Source organism: Bidens hawaiensis, unplaced genomic scaffold, assembly GCF_021521415.1.
Source record: "Bidens hawaiensis isolate Kalapana, Puna unplaced genomic scaffold, B.hawaiensis_p1.1 tig00019665_1, whole genome shotgun sequence".
Lineage (NCBI taxonomy): Eukaryota > Viridiplantae > Streptophyta > Magnoliopsida > Asterales > Asteraceae > Bidens > Bidens hawaiensis.
In genome coordinates this window covers 421,853-429,476 of record NW_027492984.1, presented here as the reverse complement: position 1 = coordinate 429,476, position 7,624 = coordinate 421,853, and the positions used below count along the sequence as shown (strand labels likewise).

The 7,624-nt window shown below is 33.3% G+C and overlaps 1 pseudogene; it reads right to left on the bottom strand.

The window, feature by feature from the left end:
- Positions 1–2,650: 2,650 nt before the first annotated feature.
- On the bottom strand, positions 2,651–6,133 carry LOC143558882 (subtilisin-like protease SBT5.4; annotated as a pseudogene).
- Between the last annotated feature and the right edge of the window lie 1,491 nt (positions 6,134–7,624).

Below are 7,624 nucleotides of genomic sequence, written 5' to 3'. Positions count from 1 at the left end.
ACTAACCACTGGACCATTCTAGCAATTTGATTAAGATACAGAAACAAAAGCATGTAAACTAAGTTATTAGTTCATCATCTTCACATCAAACCCTAGATCTTAATTCGTTCAATTCATTCCATGTATGGTAAAATCAATTTAGGGCTTTTGATTTATGGCTTATGAAGATCATTAAGCATATAAATATTACCTGGAATTGTTATTTCTTGATGGTGAACGAGGTTGGCCGGAGTAACGAACTTGGATGAACAAATTCATGATTTTGAGAGTGTTTTATGTTAACTCGCAGGTTGTAGCAAGTTTAGATGGTGGATTAGATGCATTTTATAGGCTCAATTGGAGCGTTAATCATTTAATGGTAGTTATTGGTGTTTTGATTAATTTCGGCGGTTTAAACGATTTTCACGGGATCAAAACGCGCACAATAGATGTTAATATACGTTTCTAACGATACAAACGCGATTCTTATTAAGTTCAAAAGTCGTTACGATGAATTAATTGGTCAAACACAGGGATTATGGGCTTGTTTTAATATTGACCGGAAAATCGGACTCGCCGGCGGCAAGGATCGCCGGAAAACCGGGGCTTAGAGGTGGGGGCTGGGATTAATATATTATATTACTAGGTTAGACCTCGTGTTTCACACAGTGGAAATTATAATAAAAGTAAAAATTATTATATGTAATACGCAAATTAAGTTATTTCATATAATAATTTTTATTTATAACTTTTATTTTATATTCATTTAAATCAAATTATAACTTAAAGTATTAAAATTGAATTACATGTATATAAAAAAATAAAAAAATTGTCCTGATTTTCACCATTTAATAATTTTTCAAGATTTTAGCCATTGTATTGATTTATATAGTCAAACTTTTGTTATTGATTTAAATGAATATAAAATAAAATTAATGAAGAATTTTATATTGAATTGTAAAAGGTTAAATATTAGTCTTTATAAATTTATATGAATAGCTTAATATAATTTTACAATGGTAATTAAATGAAAAATAATGAATAGAGGATTTTATGGATTTAATGAATTGTTATACATTTTAATGAATGTTAATTAAATGTTAATTAGGTGGAAAATGTATTTAAGGGAATTACTTATGTGAAATCCAATGTGGACACTCTAAAATGGTGTCATGTGAAACAATTATCTTGCTTTAATAGTATAGTTAGATTAGATTATTTAAAAATCAATAGTTTCACAAATGGCCCCTCAAGTTTTCAGTTCCTTTAAAACTGAATTATATAAAAAAGATATACATTTTCAACTTAGACCTTGAACTTTAATATTGTTTTGAGAATAGAAAACTTAAAAGGGTCGGTTTTCGGGTTTGAAAAGTAACGAATGTTACACTTACCATCTCTAATTCTGCCTCTAATGAGTCTGCCATTTTCAACGCAACCAACTTCAAATTGTTTACAACTTTGAAAATGTTCAACCGAACCCCTGCATTCCCATTTTCACATGGAATCGCATCCCAAACAGAACCATACGAGTTTATAGATTCTACGATATGTTTCCGCATCCCTTTCGTATATCTCTTAAATCTCTATAGCCACTTCGTCAACAAAGCATTATTCACATCTAATAGTCTACTAATAATGCCCAATCCACCCATGTCTTTTGGTAACACTACCCTCTCCCAAGCAACCCGATGAATCTTTCTAACATTGTCAGAATCTTCCCACAAAAATCTCTTTATAATCCGTTCTAGAGTCTCGACCACTTTACATGAAACTTCGAAATAGAGAAATATAAACCGGTTCCTAAATTTATACCATCTGTTTTTATAGACTAAGAGTGGGTTTTCCATAAAGCTAACTTTTCCTCAAACATTTCAATTATCCCATTTCAGTTGTTAACTTTATGCTCCCACTAGAATACCTAGGTGTAAGAAAGGCAAAGTACCAATCTGGCAGCAAAGCACACTCGCCATGTTACCAATCTCCAACTCTCCAACATTGCATCCAATTAAGGTAGTCTTTTGCAAATTAATATAAGACCCAAGCACAAATGGAAGCACCTCAAAAGTCTAGCAATGTTAGCTATATTTGAGCTTGACCACTCTACAACTATCATGGCATTACGGAAGGAGAGTTTTATTTAATTAGGAACTGTGATATGTGAAATAAATTAAATTTAAATGTTAGGGATTGTAATGTCAGATAAATTAAATTTAAATGAATATAATTATTATAACTAGACAAAGCGAATTAACCAAATGGAAATAGAATATATTAAAAAGTTGTAGAGTAGCACAAGTCAATCCATTTGGGATTGCAGATGAAATTTATTCTTTTGAAGTTTACCGTGAAATAAAGATAAATTTCCGGTAGTCAATTTCTTCTAATACATCTATAATATCATCAAACCATAATAAAACCACATTCCATACAAATAAAACCATAACAAAATTCAATCTATAAATTATCATCAAACCATAATAAAACCACATTCCATACAATTAAACCATAACAAAATTCAAGAAAATAATAATATTCACCACATAAATCCAAATAAGCTCACCATATAAATCCTAATATTTCACTATTATAGTTGTAAACTAAAGTAAAAACTAAAAAACTAATGAATAAGTAGCAAGCAATTACTTACTCCATCAACTCCTAATTTGGTTTAGGACACAGATACCACAATGGGGCTCTTCACATGGTACTGCTTGCCATTAGACCATATTAGTTCCCCAAAGACATAATCTCTAATTACACATGTTCCATCAGCTTTCATTGCCAACTCAAACTTCTGTTCTTCACCCTTCTTCCGAAACGCAAGAGTGTTTGGCTTCACATCCACTAATATCCCAACAGGGCTCTTAACTCTAACATTATACACGCCAGGTGGGCCCACATTCTTCAATCTTCTTGTGACGGTGACAGTACCGTTCAGTTTATGGACAGTTATGGATGGGTAGTTGAAGTCTAAGATGCTGTACTTTTCAGGACATTCGTAAGGCTGATCAGAAAACTTTCGTATAATGTCTCTGTCGTATGATCCCCTAGCGCACAGGAAGTCAAGATAATCATTTGTGGTTAAGTCGTAAACCAGTCCAGGATTCATTGCACGATTTGGATCAATATGTCCTGCACCACGGCTAAATGGGCTCGCCTCATTTTTCGTTTCATCCAGCATTGGGCTCCCTCTGTTGTCGTTTGTATTTGCTGTATAAATACACAACAAGATATTAATCAGCTACTCCCTTCATCCCGGTCAAAGTGTCTTAGTTTGAAAAACACAAAGTTTAAGGTGGATTGAATGATTACTTTTTTTTATAACAAAATGACAATAATGCCCTTAGAAAATGGGTCCACCATATTGTTTATTAATGCTAGTTGTGTGTGCTTAAGGGTAAACTTGGAAATTGACTAATAAATTTTGAAAGTGTACCTTTGTAATGGGACAAATAAAAAAGGAAATATGAACACTTTTAATGGGACAGAGTGAGTATTATTATTAAACTAGCATATTAAGTTATTAACAACAGTTAATAACTAACTCGTGAGATCTTATGTTTACCAGTGGTCATGATGGCAGATTTGATGGCAGCAGGGCTCCAGTCAGGGTGGATACTTTTGAGGAGACCGACAACTCCAGCAACATGTGGGCAAGACATTGAAGTGCCTGAGTCTATATTATATGGTAATACTGGTTCTGGATCTTCGGAGAATGCTGCTATGATATTCACTCCAGGCGCGGTAATATCAGGCTGCAGATGTTCATAAACATAAGATCATTAATTTTCAGTTAGCGACATGCAAACCAAAATATTAGTTACGAGAAACAAAAACCTTAAGAATCTCTGGTGAGATTGAATTCGGGCCCCTGGAAGAGAACGCTGCCATAAATGGAGCAGGCTTTATGTTTACAGCATCTTTAGGAGGCGTTATGGAGCCCAATGGTTCACTACATCAACATAACATATATATAATATCATGTCAGAAACATAATGAATAATTTAGAGGTATCAAAATGGATCAGTTTGGGTTGATGGTACTTACTTGGTAGAGTTGAGGTAGGCATAGAGACAAAGCCCATTGTCATATGTAATGTGTGTTGCAGGAAGCACATGAGGATCGGCTATTATTTCATTACCATCAGCTTCATCGTTGCGAAGAATCATGCCAGCAGCACCAGCACGTGCAGCTTCTATTCCCTTGTCAAACCCTATCAATATTACCTCCTCTTAAGCACACCAAGATCTTCCCTTGAACCTTCTTCGGGTCAAGCGTACCTGGAGCGCAAGCCATTCTACACATATATTCACACAATCAATATTAAGATACCAAGGCGCGAGAAACTAGGAAACTGTTTCAAGAAAATAAAAATACTTACGCGTCCATCATCGTTGCGTTTTCTGCTTTAGCGTTTGCAGCATTAATTAGAGGATAAAATCTAGAATGTGGCAAGGGTTTGGACATGCTTAATCCCTGTTATTATAAGGATACAACAAAGAAAAACTAGATGTTAAATGATAGCCTAAATGGAAACAAGGAGACGCATTAGTGACTGATAAACCAATACAGTTATGGATGTTTGAACCTTTAAGTTAAGCCCACTTGCAAGATGAACAAAGGATTGAAACTCTCGGTCAATCGTGCTAGCCCCTACGGTTATAACCCAAGGAGACACATTAGTGACTGATCCAGGACTAGGTCCGTCATTCCCTGCAGAAAACACAACGGTGATGCCTTTCTTGACAGCATGGAATGAGGCAATGGCTAGAGCATCATCCATGTACTCAGCAGGCATCCCACCAAGAGATACCGAAAGCACATCAACACCATCATGAATGGCTGATTCAAACCCTTTGACTATATCTGCACCATCGCAATCACCTCCTAGGAGGCCGATAGGTGGCCAGCAGACCTTGTAAGCTGCCACACGGGCCTGTGGTGAACCACCTTTAGCGGTTCCATTTCCGATTCCATTGATACTCACTCCTCGAACAAAGTTACCACCGGCAGTAGATAATGTATGGCTACCATGCCCTTCTTGGTCACGCGCATTGTTCATTGAAGGATCCATCTTTCCATATTTAGCTTGATAACCTTTGTTATAGTACTTGGAACCAATAAGTTTACTGCATACATCACCAATATATAATATTATAAATAACTATTTATCATATAAACTTTGATATATTTTTAAGCAAACAACACCAAAGAAATAATATTCTTACTTGTTGCAAGGAACTAAGGTTCCATTCTCACATCCACCCTTCCATCTAGACGGAATGGGCCCATAACCATCGCCATTGAAGCTCTTCGATTCGGGCCAAACACCTTGAATTTCATAATATTATATAATAAATTTAGAAAACTGAAATATGACACTCAAATTTGATCATTAGTAAAGCACATAACATGTTACCGGTGTCAAGATTGGCAATGATGACGTTTTCGCCAAATCTTGCTTTCGTCCACAAAGAGGATGAACCGATGAAACCATTCTTTTCAAGGTTTAAGAAATCCCAAGACCAGGTTGTGTGTAGTTTTCGCCCTACATTCTGGATCACAGTCACCACGTCCGGATGCTCTACATGATACAAATGTGAAATAACTCCAAATTAATTGCCATGCAACACATTATAACTAGATTGTTATAAGAACATAACATACCTGCAATATTAGCAGCATCTTCTTCTTCAAGAAGAGCTGCGAAGCCGTTAAACTGTTTATTATACGAGTATATCATGGCCTCATCAACCCTCTCTTTGCTGTTTCAAAACATAATGATGAGCAAATAATTAGTACTTTGATCGAAAGTAGACAAAATATCTTTCGTTTTCGTATAAAGAAAATTAATTACCTCCCTAATATCGAACCAAGAAACTTGAAGTGAGATTCTTTAATCTGAGATGATTCAAGTTCATTATCTAATCCTCTCAGGTAGACTATATAAGACTGCGATAGAAAATTTATAAAAAAAAAAGTTAATTTACAGAAAGAAAAAAGAAAAAAAGTGATGATCAAAACCATGCACATATGAATGCATGAATGCTGCTTTAAGTGGTGAAAAGTTAACCTTTTTGATTGCGAAAGAAGACGACTGCAACACGCATGCAGTGATGAAGATGGCAACAAGAACTCTACACAACTTCATGTTCTGCATATATTTGTTAATTGATATGGAGTTTTGGTTGAGGTTCTTGATGAGTTAATTAATTAATGCATATATTTATAGCCTTAATTCGAGTATCAGTAGAAATAGGACTCCTGTTCAAGAGCTTTATCCGGTTTTAGAAAATAAAGATTAGTAATCTGTAATTTGTTTAAATGACTATATATTCAATTTTAATGGCATCTTAATCGGGATAATAATAAATATGTATTTATACCAACTTAATTCACTTTAATTTAATGCTATCATTATATATAAGTTGAACTGTTGAAGAGAATACAAATTATAAATTACGAATAATCATGACAGATATTTGATTAAGTTGAGAAGTGAGGAGCACCAATTAGGTTAATAGTAATAATTCTATTGAATTTAAATTATTAATTGAGCTTTATCATAATGTTGTTAATTGTCAAGTTTGTGTGAATAAATCTCTCTTTTTTGTTACGTGATAACAAAAGATGATTTTGATGGTTTTTTTTTCTTTTCTTTTTAAAATTGAATCTAGCACATGTTACTTTTTCCAAATAAAGTTGGAGACATATATTTTTTAACTTTAAATTTATCTATCTTAAATATATATAAACTTTTAGAAGCTCAATGGTTGCTTCATACATTCTCTTATATCACCAAATTACTTTATTTGTAAATGGAGATTTCTCATGCATTTGACCCGAATTCATGGGTATGAGTCTCACCAAACCCAGATGGTGCTTAAACGAGTTATAACATCTCATTAAATTAAAAATTAATCTCACCAAATATTTGATATGAAAATTCTATAAAATAGGGATATATTAAAAAGTAATATCCGATTTAACAAAAAGAAAGATATTATTTATAATTAAAAAATAAATTTATAGTAAAAAAAATAAGCGGGTCATGAGTCTCACCAAACCCAAATAGCTTTCAAACCAGATTATAACATCTCACTTATTTTTGAAACCCTTTCATTATCAAATCTAAATATATATAAATGAAACATTTAAAAGCTCTTTAGTCTACATCCTCTCAAACCACCATATTGTTTTATTTGTAAATGAATGTTTCTTATGCATTTGACCCGAATTCACGGGTATTGGTTTCACCAAACCCAGATAACCCTTAAAAGGGTAATAACATCTCATAAAATTAAAAATTAATCTTATCAAATATTTGATATGAAAATCCTATAAAGTAAGTATATACTAAAAATTAATATCTGATTTAAAAAAAAGATATTATTTTTTATAATTAAGAAACAATTTATAGTAAAAAAAATAAACGGTTCATGGGTCTCATCAAACCCAGATAGCTTTTAAACGGGTATCACATCTCATTTATTTGTAAAACCCTTTCATTACCAAACTCTAATGTAGCGTTTGGTAGAAGGGAATGAGAGGCAGAATGGAATGGGTTATTCCAAAGAAATGAAAAAAAAATCATGTTTGGTTGTTATGTGATAATGGAATGAATCATTTCATAATGAATGAA